At 49.6% G+C, this 13,468-nt stretch overlaps 1 long non-coding RNA gene across 1 annotated transcript; it reads right to left on the minus strand.

The window, feature by feature from the left end:
* Window positions 1-1,397: 1,397 nt before the first annotated feature.
* On the minus strand, window positions 1,398-10,561 carry LOC126497847 (uncharacterized). Its single transcript, XR_007590691.1, has 3 exons — window positions 10,021-10,561; window positions 1,840-1,963; window positions 1,398-1,704 (listed from the first exon to the last, which is right to left on the minus strand). It is a non-coding gene; the product is annotated as an uncharacterized lncRNA (long non-coding RNA).
* Between the last annotated feature and the right edge of the window lie 2,907 nt (window positions 10,562-13,468).

Raw genomic sequence — 13,468 nt, forward strand, 5'->3', positions numbered from 1 at the left:
TATAATGAAATCTGGTATGCTTTTCTGGCGTGCAGGTATGCATGCAGGCAGAACACTGCATACATAATAAATAAATCTTTAAAAAAAATGCCTGCATAAGATTGGCATGTAGGTAAGTCAAGTTTGTACGGGCATTTTCTTCATTAATGACTGACATGGAAGAGCTCAGCCCACTATGGGCGGGGCCACTCCTGGGCAGGGTTCTCTAAGAAAGCAGGCTGAGCAAGCCCTGAGGAGCAAGGCAGTAAGCAGCACCCCTCCATGGTCTCTGGCTCTGGCTCCAGGTTCCTGCCCCGCTTGAGTTCCCTGATGTTGGACTGTGAAGTGTACGTTGAAATAACACCTCTCCTCCCCAGATTTCTTTACCAAGGTTGTGGTTTTCACCACAGCACAGCATCAGGAAGCAACCAGGACAGACACGCATCAGTACCGCCAAACACCATGCACCATTCGTAGCTGTGTGTGCTGTATAGTTTTATTCTGCTGGCACTGGTGTGTGCATGTATTTCAGCGTTACCGTGAACACGTGATGAATGCCTTGAACGCCACTGACAAGGGTGACATCATGAAGTGATGTTAATGGGATAAAACCTGCATACATTTGTATCAGCCCAACCATTCCTCTCTATGATCAGCAGTGATGTCCTGCACCAGAGCTGCGCGAGTGTATCCGGACTCTTGGAGGAAGGAAGTAGGCCCTAGGCTATCCCTAAGACCACAGATGCTCTGCTCTGGCCAGGGAAGCCATACAGGTAAGGCAGGAGGCCTCCAAGGAAATGGTTGCTGAAAACCACTGTTGGCCAATGGTGACCCAGGCCCTGGAAGCAGAAAACAACTGGAGAAACCTCTGCCTCTGAGGAGCAGAAAAAATAGTCCAGTCCACACCACAGCCAGGGACAGACACTGCCCTGCGGGGAGAGTGGACATAGAGGCCCTCAGAAAAGATATTAGTAGAGGCAGGTGGAAGAGGAGAGCCAGGAGGATAAGAAAAGAAAAGAGGGAGGTGAAGGGGGAGGCAAGGTGAGAGAGGGGGCGTGAGAGAAGAAATAGAAAGAGGGAGGAGGTTCAGCTCCCTGCGGGGCGGTAGTTCAGGTTCTCTCCAGACCTAAGTCTGTTGCTCCAGTCCGGCACTGGTCTCTCAGAGGACCCTCGCAGGGGACTATCTCTCATCAAACCTCCAAGGTGGCTGAACTCTCAGAGTGTGTGACTCTGTGCACAAAATCCCAGTGGGCTTTGACTGCACACGGCCCTTTCACCTCGCAGCCCTGTGCAAACCTGGTTCCCTGCGGTAATTACTGTAGGAGGCCTGGAGGGGAGCATCCCTGACCTCAGGAAGGAGTGGGGGCTGAGGGCTACACTCCGCTGCTCTGGATGATTGACGTTGGCACAGAGGCCTGGAGCTGCAGTTCAGCCGCAGAGTGAGACACAATCCGCAAGTTTCTGACAGACCGTGGCGCTGCGGCCAGGAGTGAAAATGAAATTGCTTCTTCCTCTGATAGTATGAAACGAGCGTTTAATTGAAATTCCGACGATTATGCCCTCTTCCTTCAGCATTTAATCAGCCAGGCACTTCCAGAGAGCGTCATTACGGGCAATCATCTCCATTAGTGATTCTTCCCCAGTGTCCTGGCAATGCGGCAGCACCCCAACTGCACGCGCAGCACCGGAAACGCGGAGCCATTTATGAAGCCGAAGAGTAGGAAGCTGGAATTTTAAAACGTAGTTTATCATCATCATTCCTGTCTGCTGGTGAACAGTCCCTCCCCTGTCACCAAATGATGGCTCCTGGGTCAGCACTAACGCATACACACTCACACAGGCACATGGGCTCACACCCACCTTGCTCAGCGGTCCCTCCACACATCATCTCTGCGTACTTGTTTGCCGCTACAGCTAGGCACTTCCGGTGTGTTCCTGCCCCTCTGCTAGCTCTTGCCTTGTGTGTTCATCATGTTGTTTGGCCCTGAAAGGACAGAAAACAATTCATCCATAATCTCAGTCCTTAGCATCTCACAGATTCAGGGAAAACAAGAATAAACTCCAACAGTAAAAGGGATGTGCCAGCTTCCACACGGCTCAGACTGCTGGAAGCAGTGGCTATAAAAGAACCTCTGTGTTTGCACAGATAAGACTCCAACCGTCAGGGGAACCAAACCAGGAAACCAGAAGGCTCTTACAGTGTTCTTAGTAGGGACTCCAGACAGTGTGGAAATGAAGGGGGTGGGGCCCAAGGTAGCACTCAAACACGTATCTTTAGGGACCTGTGGTAGATAAGTCTAGTCGGGGCCCAGGCTGAGGGAGCGCATGTATGAAGGCCAGGCAACCTTGGAGGTTGCTTGCCAGGTACTGCTCACTTCGCTTTTTGGAACAGGGTCTCTACCTGAAGGGCTACATGATTAGGTTAAACAGCTAGCAGCCAGTCCCGGGATCCTGTCTCTGTGCCCCACCCCAGCACCTGGATGACAAGCACATACCCCCACTCCCGACTGCTCATGGTGCAGTGACCTAACTGGGAACCTCATGTTTGCTTAGTTGTCTCTTTACATTTTCTGCCACTCCCCAGGGTGGCTTTCTGACAGGAGAGGGGTCCTGGAGTCAGAGCCTGTGGACTGTCACAGTCTCTCGACAAGAGTATGCACGCACACACACACACTCACACACTTACGCACACACATGCATGCATGCACAGTCACACACGCACACTCACACATGCACACATACTCACACATGCACATGTGCGCACACACACACTCACACGCACATACACATGCACACACACACACTCACTGGTGTACAACGGGTCATGCGCACAGAGTCAAGGCCCTCTTACTACCCATTCCTCGCTGCATCTCCTGCCTCTTTTTCCATCTCACTGCGGCTCAGCGTGGCCTTCTTTACGGAACCTGGTGCCAGATGGATTTTGAAGATGCCTCAGCTCTAACGCACAGAAACGTACTCACTGAACGAGAGCATGTGCTGTGTCCCAGTCACACTGTCATAACAAGGAGACGTGCCATCCCAGCTGCTGGGTGCCATGGTAACAGCTGAGTTTGCCAGCCTTCAAAGTGGCCTTTCATCTTAGCTCTCTTATGATAATGGAGGCTGAACATCATGGTGCCTGAGGAATACCTGCCAGCAACTCCCTCAAGTTAGGCTCTGAGCTGGGAGAGACACCAGAAACACCTCTCCCTAGTGAGAGAGGCTCTGAGCCAGGCTCTAGAAAGTCAGTAGGGTTCCTTGCTCGTGCTCTCTTGGACCGCGAGGGGTGCACCCACACACTGAGACAATGGGGATGTTCTATCGGGAACTCACCAAGGCCAGCTGGCCTGGATCTGAAAAAGCCTGGGATAAAACCGGACTTGCTGAACATAGCGGACAATGAGGACTACTGAGACCTCAAGAACAATGGCAATGGGTTTTTGATCCTAATGCACGAACTGGCTTTGTGGGAGCCTAGGCAATTCGGATGCTCACCTTACTAGATCTGGATGGAGGTGGGTGGTCCTTGGACTTCCCACAGGGCAGGGAAACTTGATTGCTCTTTAGGCTAACAAGGGAGGGGGACTTGATAGGGGAAGGGGGAAGGAAATGGGAGGCAGTGGTGGGGAAGAGTCAGAAATCTTTAATAAAAAAAAAAGAAAGAAAGTCAGTAGGGCTAGCAGTGCACAGTTTTGCCCCTTCTCTAAAACCACAGGAGAGTTCAGAATTGTATCCTCTTGCAAAAAAACATTCCTGAATTATAAAAATCTGTGCTGTGGGACAATGGTCTTGTACCCTTTAAATTTTTGTCACTTGTATTGCTTTAATAAAATGCTGATTGGCCAGTAGCCAGGCAGGAAGTATAGGCTGGACGACCAGGCAGGAAGCAGAGGTGGGGTAGCAAGAACAAGAGAATTCTGGGAAGAGAAAAGGTTCAGTCTGCAGTCATCACCCAGATACAGAGGAAGCAAGATGAGCATGCCTTGCTGATAAAAGGTACTAAGCCATGTGACTGACACAGAGAAGAATTATGGGTTAATGTAGGATGTAAGAGTTAATAAGAAACCTGAGCTAATGAGCCAATCAGTTTATAATTAATGTAGACCTCTGTGTGTTTCTTTGGGACTGAACAGCTGCAGGACCAGGTGGGACAGAAACTTCTACCAACAAATCTGAACAGAAAAAAGAAAAAAAGAAAAAGAAACAAATTTTTAAAAAACATGTATCCTTTAGTTTAGTTTGATCAGCTGGTGACCCTCTGAGGCCTATCCACAGAAACTCCAGTCTAAAGATTAAATCCAGACCCTAGAATTTCTGGCAAACTCACAGTGAGCCTGTGCTCTGTGTAGTCATGTGCATTGGTAGGGTGGGTCACGTGGCCCTAGAGATATATACCAAGTCTATGTTTGTGTTCATATTAAGGTAGAGTTTGCCTCTATTGGTTTGAATAATAATGGTTCCAATAGTCTCATATATTTGAATGCTCATATATTTGAGTGGCACTACTTGAGAAGGATTAGGAGGTGTGGCTTTGTTGGAGGAAGTGAATGCCACTGAGGGTAGGCATTCTCCTTAGGAGGAGGTTAAACCCTAGCCAGCCCCTCCTCTGAGACAGTTCCTCAAATCTGAATGATTTATCCTGATAAGGAGCCAACCTCCTTTCTGTGCCTGTTTCTGTGTGTGTTGTGTGTCTCTCTGTGTATGTCTATCACTGTGTCTGTCTGCCTGTCTGTGTCTGTTTGTCTGTGTGTCTGTCTGTCTCTCTCTTCTTGGTGTCTGTCTCTGTGTGAGGGTTGTGTGTCTGTGTGTATGTCTGTGTGTGTATGCACATGTGTGCGTGTACACACTTCTTGTTCTAGAAACTGAACAGATACAAAGTTCACCCCAAGACACAGGAGACCAGAAGCCTGCAATGTTCCTAACTCAGAGGCTGGGCCAACTCAAAGTCCGACTTCCAGATAACCCCTGCTGCCCTGTGGGTGGAGCTTGGCTCTGTGAGGTCTACTTCTGCCAAGTCCTGGGAGGTGAGGAATGTGTGGCCAACACTCCTCCGGAGGGGAGATGAAACCCCTAGCTCAGCTGCTGCCTCATTAAAACGGACTCTGTCCTTGCCTGCGACAGCCACACCTTTACTGGTCAGTGTATACCTCAGCTGGTTTGTGATTGTCGTGTGTAGACACTGGACACATTTAACACTCAACCCGAGCTGAGTCAAGGTGGGCTTGACCAGTGGCTGAACTGAGGTGGGCGAGGTGTTAGGATGTCTGCTGCCTCTTTTCCTCCAAGGGCCCAGGCTTTTCTCAGGGGTGCAGAAGGAGCAGGAGATGGTAAACAGTTACAGATACTCCATTGACCACAGCAAGTCACATGACCAAACTCAGCGTCTGTGGGTTAGGGAAAGGGCAAGGTCGCTGATTCTCTGCCTTCCTCAGCAGGTTTGATACATTGTAGCTGATGGAGGTTGGGCATTTGAACACAGTGCAGTAAGAAAAAAAAAAGAAAAGAAAAAATATGACTCTTCCCCACTAAATGGACTAGAGCAGGGGAAGCCACCACACTCTGAGCGACCGTGCAGGGGTCCATTTCAGAGGACCGGCCTCAAATGGCAGCTGGAAAGGACTTCACCGCCACACTCACACATGAGCCACAGACTCATCCCGACGTGAAAGAGTCTCTGGGAAGCTGGCGTTGCACTGGTAAAACCTTCTTCTAAGGGACTGAGGCAGCCTGAGAACCTGAGTTCCATCCTCGGAGCCATGTAAAAAGCCAGACCTGGGAGCACACGCTTATAATCCCAACGACAGTGGTGGAGACAGGCATGTCCCTGGGGCTCACTGACCAGCCAGTTTATTCTCCCTGATAATCCCCGGGTCCCAGTGAGACTCTGTCTCAGAAAGCAAGATGGATGCCACCTGAAGAACAACATCCAAGGCTGACATCTGACTTTACACACGTGTGCACACATGCACACACATGAACACACACACATGTGCACTTAAAAATGAAACAAAATAAAGAAAACACCTTCTTTCTTTACAATCATGTTTCTAAATGTGGCAAGGGGGCATGTGCAAGAGAAAATCCCATGCAGAAAAGCCACACACACACACACATAACTATACACAAACACATATATGCATAATACACAAAAGTACACACATATACACAAACACACACATACACCTATACACAAACATACACACATATACACAAGCACACAAACATACACATACACACAAACACAGACACACTCACACGAAATCCATTCTCATATCCTCTTGGAAAGGCAGTTATATTTTACATGTGAGAAAGGAACCTTGCTGCAAACCTTCTAATTTCTTAAAGCAATGTCTCAACAGACTGTAAATCACTGTTTGTTTTAAATGTTGATGCCCACATCAGGTAAATTCACTTTAAGTGGCACTGAAGGTCCGGAGGTCAGGCTGAGAGACAAGGAGACCTCCAGTTACCGCTGAGCGACTTGGGATGTGCTGTGTGGCCTCTCTGAGGCCTTCCCTCCTCTTCTCGTGGAAGGGGCTGAATGAGAAGATTTATTCTAACGCGACTGCAGAGTCAATAGCTGTTATCATCAGGGCCATTAGACCGTTCTGCTTCCACAATGAAATGTTTGTGTTCTCTTTATTGTTTCATGGATTATTTTAGCTAATTTTGGTCAGCCTAGTGTCACCCAATTAAGCAAATGCACTAAACCAAAGCTGCGCGCATATTTTAAACGGCACTTTCTCATGGTGTCCTGCAGCAAGGTTTATGTGCCCTAGGAACGAGGGCGCCGTGAGGCATATGTTAGTGACGCCAGCATTAATTGGCACTGGAGCAATAGAATTAATTTACCGAAGCAGGTCCTGTGCAGCTGGGGTAAGACGTGAGCTCAGAGGTTCACAGAGCTGTGAAAGACACCACCCCACCCAAGCCATCTGCACACCCACCACAGGGTACGGGAGGTGAATAAACACTGCCCTAGGAAAGCAAGAGAGAGAAAAGAAGACAGGAAGAGGGATGAGGAAGTGGGGGGGCAGGGAAGGAGGCAGGAGATAGGAGGGGTGAGGAAGAGAAGAAGGGGAGAAACTAGGAAAGGAGAAAGAAGAAAGAAAGAGGGACAAAAGCTCTAAGTCAATTCTTGGGGATTAAGGACAAGAGAGGGACGGGACAGGGACAGAAGAGGGAGGAGGCAGAAAGGAAGGGGAGGTCCACGGGGCTATAAGTGTGTGTTTGGAGAAACAGCACGGGCCTTCTCTGTTTCTCAGCGACAACAATAATAAAACACTCAAGGTGTAAGAGTTCTTTATAGGAACAGGTGACCTTGGGCACTTGCCAGAGAGGTTGTGTCTGTCAGCAGTGCGGCTCCTGCCGACAGCAGAGCCAAGAAGAGCACCTGTGGCCGCCAAGTCTGCAGAGCAGAGCCTCCCACAACCCATGCGGTCTGTGTGGAGAGGAGACCCCGAACAAGGCCGTGGAGACAAGGGAGAGAAAACGTGTGTGCATGTATGTGTGTGAGAGAGAGAGTGTGTGTGTGCATGTGTGCATGTGTGTGTGAGAGTGAGTGACTGTGCATATATATATATATATATATATATATATATATATATATAGAGAGAGAGAGAGAGAGAGAGAGTTTATGGTTGTGCATCGTATATTATATACATATTTGCTTCCACTATTAGCAGGTTGTGATGTAGCCATGCCTGCCTGCCCCAGGCGGGCAACACTCAAGCTGAGGAATGGCGAGGTGAATCCTTTGTGGGTGTTCCAAATCCACCCAACAGTTCTAGGAACTCCCAGGACACTTCCAGGGCTCATCACCCCAGTGTCCTATACTCCACAAGTTTACATGACCCGAGAATCCTGAGGCTTACTTCCCATGGGGGACAGGCCTGAATGGACAAATGTGCCACCCCACTCCATGGGTACTGAGGCTGGCCCCTGTGGCTCACACAGCCTAGTTAACTTGGAGGAGATATATCTTCTCTTTTCTTTTTAATTGAAAATTGATTTTTTTTCATACAATATATTCTAATTATGGCCTCCTGTCCCTTAACATGATCTCAGCTATGAAATTTCATAGAACTGCGCGTTTCCATTCAAGATCTGTGACAGTATCTTAGTTGGGGCTAATAAAATACCACAGTCCAAAGCAACTTGGGGAGGAAAGGGTTTCTCTGGCTTATGTATGTAGACCCATGGTCCATTGAGAGAAACCAAGGCAAGAACTCAAGCAGGGCAGGAACCTGGAGGCAGGAGCTGATGCAGAGAGCATAGAAGGGCGCTGCTTCCTGGTTTGCTCCCATGGTTTGCTCAGTCTGCTTTCTTAGAGAACTCAGGGCCACCAGCCCGTAGGTGACCCCAACCACAATGGGGTCAATCACTAAGAAAATGTTTTACAGACTTGCCTACAGCCTGATACTATGGAGGTGTTTTCTCAGTGGAGGCCCCTCCTCCCCTATGGCTTGTGTCCATTTGACACAAAACTAGACCACAGAGATGGTGAGAAGCGCGGGAGAAGCAGCCGGACCAGATCACATCAGGAGCAGAGGCAGGCTGGGAAAAGGCCCTGGGTGAGCTGTGGCTGCGGTGCACCCAGAGCTGTCTACAGACAAGGAAAGCTCGGCTGACATCTGCGACTGTCTGGGTGAGAGTCCACCTGCACAGGGTGCTCATGAAGAGCCCTGTGTTTGCCCATCGTTTGCTCGGCCCCTTTCTCACAGGACTCAAAGTAAACGCAAACAGGCATGCAAGTCTTTCTGCTCTGAGAGCAGATTGTCGAATGTTTGCCCTGGCAGGATCCACGCCCTCCCTCCTCCCCTCCCCCACACTGTCTTCCTGATCTAAAAATAAATTTCCTGGTACTAGGGCAGGGAGTAACCCGAGCCCAGTTTCGAGGATGGGTGAAGGAGCCATTGTCTGGTCTTGGACATCTTCCAGGATGAAACAGACCTGTCCCGTCCTCCTCGATGGTCCTCAGCTGGACAGATCGCAGGCTGTGTAGTAAGGAGGGAATGTTAGAAAATGACCCAGGGCTGCTGGGCAGGAAAAGGTCCTCACAAGGACAGTGTTTCTTTAATCAGTCAGCCACTGTGTGAGCCGCCAGGCTGTCTTTTGAAGTGGACACCACAGGAAGCCACTCCTCATGGGCTGGCCTGCCCAGGGCTTCAAGCATCAGTGGAAACCCCTAGGGCCAGTTTGTGAGCTGCCTGAGAGCCAGTTTGATTTCTGGGTTTCCAACAAAAATTGTATTACCCAGTATTATTTTTCAACATATTTATCCTCCAAATTCCGAACTGTGTTTGTTTACAGAAGAAAGTCATTTCAGGGTGTGGAAGCCGGGGGTGTGAAGTCAGAAGACCATGCATGTTTCTACGCCAAAGGTGTATTGTCCAGATTACAGAGCCCAAATAAGAAGTTCTGGAGGAATTCCAGAAGAGCTTTGGATCACAGTGAATCCTAATGCCGGGAATGAGCCCGCACCTCCCATGACATCCTTTGGTGGCAACCCTGTATGGATCCAGTTATTTTTTTATTTGTAAAATCCTACATATATATATGTATATATATTCAACACTTTAATAGAATGATTTGATACAGTTTAACAGAAAAGGAAATTTTTCAGATCACAAGGTCCCTCCCCACATGACAAATTCTTTCAACCATCAGTCTTTCTAAGTAGGTCAACTCGACCAGTGTACTTGGTAAGTTGTGTCTAAGTCTACCGCACTAAGGGCCAATGGGCATGCAAAGAAAGTCCCGCCTTCACAATGCTACCTCACACACAGCACACACAACACACTCCACAAACCCGAGTGCTGCCCCAGTCACCACACACACCCCAGCGCTACCACACAGGCTCCGCCATCACAGAAGCATTCCACCCGTTCCCTGCACAAGGCTGGGCTCTGGCAGCCATATTGCCTGGTCCAAGCACCATCCCCTTGGGCATCTTGGCCGAGCCACATCTCCGATGAGCCACGGCTCTAAGATGTGTCAGTGTGACCTTGCCTCAGCAGCTCAGGCAAGTGACACCCTCACCTCCTCAAACTCAAACCAGTGTGTGCTGCGAGCATCATCTTAGCAGGGAGAGGGGAACCACGGTCTCATAGGCGGCCAGCTGTTTCCCTCCGCACAGTTCCCAGCTTCTCGGCCGCTTCTGTTTTCTCTCTGCAGCCTGGAAGTAGTCAGTGTCCGCTCTGGCTGTCACCCAGGCTGTTACTGTCCTGGGAGTCGTTGGTGGGTGTGATTGAGCTGAAAAGCCCTCTCTGCACATCTGCAGGGAGAGGGGAAATCCTTCCGTTCTCTGAAATTCACAATAACAGATAGAGAAAGGCATGCTGGGAGGCTGGTTCACTGCTGGCGCTAAGTCAGTTACCCTCTGCCCAGCACGACTCAGGAATGGCAGGGCCCTATTTCTGCAGCGCAGGGGAGTGCGGGCACAGGAAACCTTCATGGAATTGGAATGGGATTCCGGAGAACTCACTTGTAGGGCCTGCACTACAGGACAGCATGTGAGCTGGAAACTAAGCTGGAGACCTAAAAACACACGCACACAGACAGGGTCATCCTTGACACAAGAGTGCCCACTTTAGTGTGCTCCAGGGATCCTTAACTGATAGCCATGCCCTAGCTCTCGGGATATTTCAGCTGTAGGCCTCATCAGAACCCACTCCTCTGCCATCAGGGTCTCGTGCTCAAAGCAGCTGCAGGCACAGGTAAACAAGCTGTTTTGCTCAGTTCACTCCAGCAGGCAAAGGGTCTGAGGCAGGCAGAGAAAGTCAAGGGGCCAGGGGTCTGCAGCCCCCAACACTCATTCAGTGTGCCCAGAGAACATCCAGTTTGATGCAAGGTCTGTCGGGCCAGACACCTGAGGACCGGGGCTGGCCACCCTCTCAGAGTCCTGGGGGGTCCGAAGGGAAGAATGCTGTGTGGCAGGTCCAGTGTCCCCTGTGTTTCTAAACAGACCCCTCTGTTTAGAAAGGGACGGAAGTGATGCCTAAGTGGCCCAGCGTGACAGGAAAGCCAGCTCAGCCTGGAGTCTCACTCTAAGCTTCCATTTTCTCTTTGTTTCAACTCGCTCCAATTGCTCAGCATGAGAAAACATCCCGTCTTGGGGGTATTGTTCTCGGAGCCTCACCCGTTGAGCAACAACAATGGTGTAGTGTTCTTTTTCTGCTGAACACTGTTAACAGTTTTGTTTTGTTTTGTTTTAGGGAGCAGTAAAAGCAACCCAGCACAAGTCAAAAGCAACGCGGCACCTTGCATTTCTCAGTAGTGTGAAAAAAAATGTATATTTGTTCGTGCTTCTCACCTAAGCTCCTTAGAGCCCTGGAATCTCCCAAGTGGGGTTGGATCTTTTGCACACAGACAGGATGGCTGGGGTTACTCAGCTGCTTTAGGATGGGGCAGCTAGAGGTAGGACAGCCGAGGTGAGGGCACCGATTGTGACATGTCTGCTATTGGGAAACCTCTACAGCATCCCACAAGAATAAGGTCAGTGAGCTTAGGGCAGCTAGCTGAACTGGAGGGCAGTGGGAGGGGTGTGGAAGCCCCACCCCTTCCTCTTGCATGGCCTCTTAAACCCTCTTTAATCATTTGGCAGTCCTCTGAGTTGCTCCAGAAAATAAACAGAAGCCAGAGAAGAGGTGGCTCGGCTCTGGATCACAACTAGCTGGTCACAACGGGTCACAGCTTGAAGCTGGGGTTGCCATCTGGACAGGCAGCCGTCTTGGGGCCTGCACGTTTGACGTGTGGCATCTGACACAGCCTCCAAATAGACAGTGTTAAAACTGAATTAAGAGACAGCAGCTGAGCGGGTGTCCATCAGAGAGTGAGGCCAGAGGTACAACAAGCTGCTCTCTCCTGTCTGTGCACTCCAGATCTTCTCAGGAGAGCATGCCCCTTCGCTGACAACAGTTTGTGTGGGTGCCCTGGCATTTGGGAACACCCCTCGGAGGGAGGTGGTAAGGTTCTCAGTCCTATCCTGGGTTTCTTGGCCACTGCAAATGCAGACAGCCATTTTCCTGATGCTTTGCTGTGTCTAGACTGGGATCACAGGAGACAGCTGAGAAAATAAAAGAAGATGGCCCAGACATGTTTTACAAATTTTGAGGTGGTGTTGGGATATCAAAATCTCAATCCACCTGCATGTCCCGACAAGTGGAGTTTTGTTCCACCTAAAAGACGGAGGAAATGCCAAGACATGACTCCGGGGAGGGGTCCTGAAGACATGGGGGGAGTGAAGAAATCTAGTCATAGAACAAGTGCCGGGGGTGCCTCTGAAGTGCCAGGGTTGGGTCAGGGGTGGGAAGCCGCTGCTTTACGGGCACTAACTCACTTTGGGGGACTGGAAAAATCTATGGAGATGGGCCGTTGGTGGTAATGGCTGTCTACTGACCATGCTTCCTGTCACAGGGCCACATATTTCAATGCTACGTTATAGTATTTCCTCGCAGTATCCCCCCACTCCATCCTGTCTGACTAGCAAGGTTCTGCCTCACCACCATGCAGGGCTCCAGACAACTCCAGGCCATCAGAGGCCCCCGTTTGCAGAACCTGCCCATGCTCCAGGCGGCTCCGTCTGCAAGCCACTGGCCTCAAGAGTCACGCCTCCTGTGTGAAGTGGCCCTTCCTTCCTTCCACTGTTTGTCCAGATGACCTCTGGGACTCTTCAAAGTGGCTCTCATCCTGGATCCTGCATATGGGGACGGCTGTTGTAAAATATTATTTTAACTGGGCAAAGATGTGTTGCGTTTGTTTATGCTGCAGAATATTCCTTTAACTGTGTAAAGGTGTGCTGCTTTTGTTTAATGCTGTATTTCTATAATCATGAAGAAATGTGTTTTATTTGTTTCACCTTGCCTGTCTTAGACACCTGATTGGTTTAATAAAAACCTAAGCAGTCATTAGCGAGGCAGGAGAGGGATAGGTGGGGCTGGTGGGCAGAAAGAATAAACAGGAGAAATCTAGGCTCAAAAAGAATGAGGAGAGAAGAGAACAAGAAGAAAGAGGGGTACAGACACTTCCAGGGCCAGAAGCCAGGCAGCCAACCAGACACAGAAGAAGCAGGAAAAGATACACAGAAAGAAAGGGTCAAAAAGGCCCGAGGCAAAACGTAGCTAAAGAGAAACAGTTTAAGTTAAAAGAGCTAGCCAGAAAGGAGCCTAAGCTAAGCTAAGACTTCATAACTAATAAGAAATCTCTGTGTCATGATTTGGGAGCTGGTTGGCGGTCACTCCCCTCAAAAATAGCCTGGCACAGACCACCCTGTCTCCATGGCAGTGTTCGTGTGGCACTTGGTGAAACATCTGATGGTAACAAAAGTGTGTTGCAAAGCATCCTGGATCCTGTTACTGTAACAGATTTGAGGAGACAGATTTGCCTTGATTCAAGCACTACCCAGCGTGCACGTCAATGGAAACCTCCCAGGGGACTCAGAATGTGTAGGGTAGGAAGGAGGAGACAAGTAACAGCGTTTGGCTCCTTT

The sequence above is a fragment of the Alexandromys fortis genome, unplaced genomic scaffold (assembly GCF_014885135.2).
Source record: "Alexandromys fortis isolate MF-2015 unplaced genomic scaffold, M_Fortis_MF-2015_v1.1 scaffold_23, whole genome shotgun sequence".
Taxonomy (NCBI): domain Eukaryota; kingdom Metazoa; phylum Chordata; class Mammalia; order Rodentia; family Cricetidae; genus Alexandromys; species Alexandromys fortis.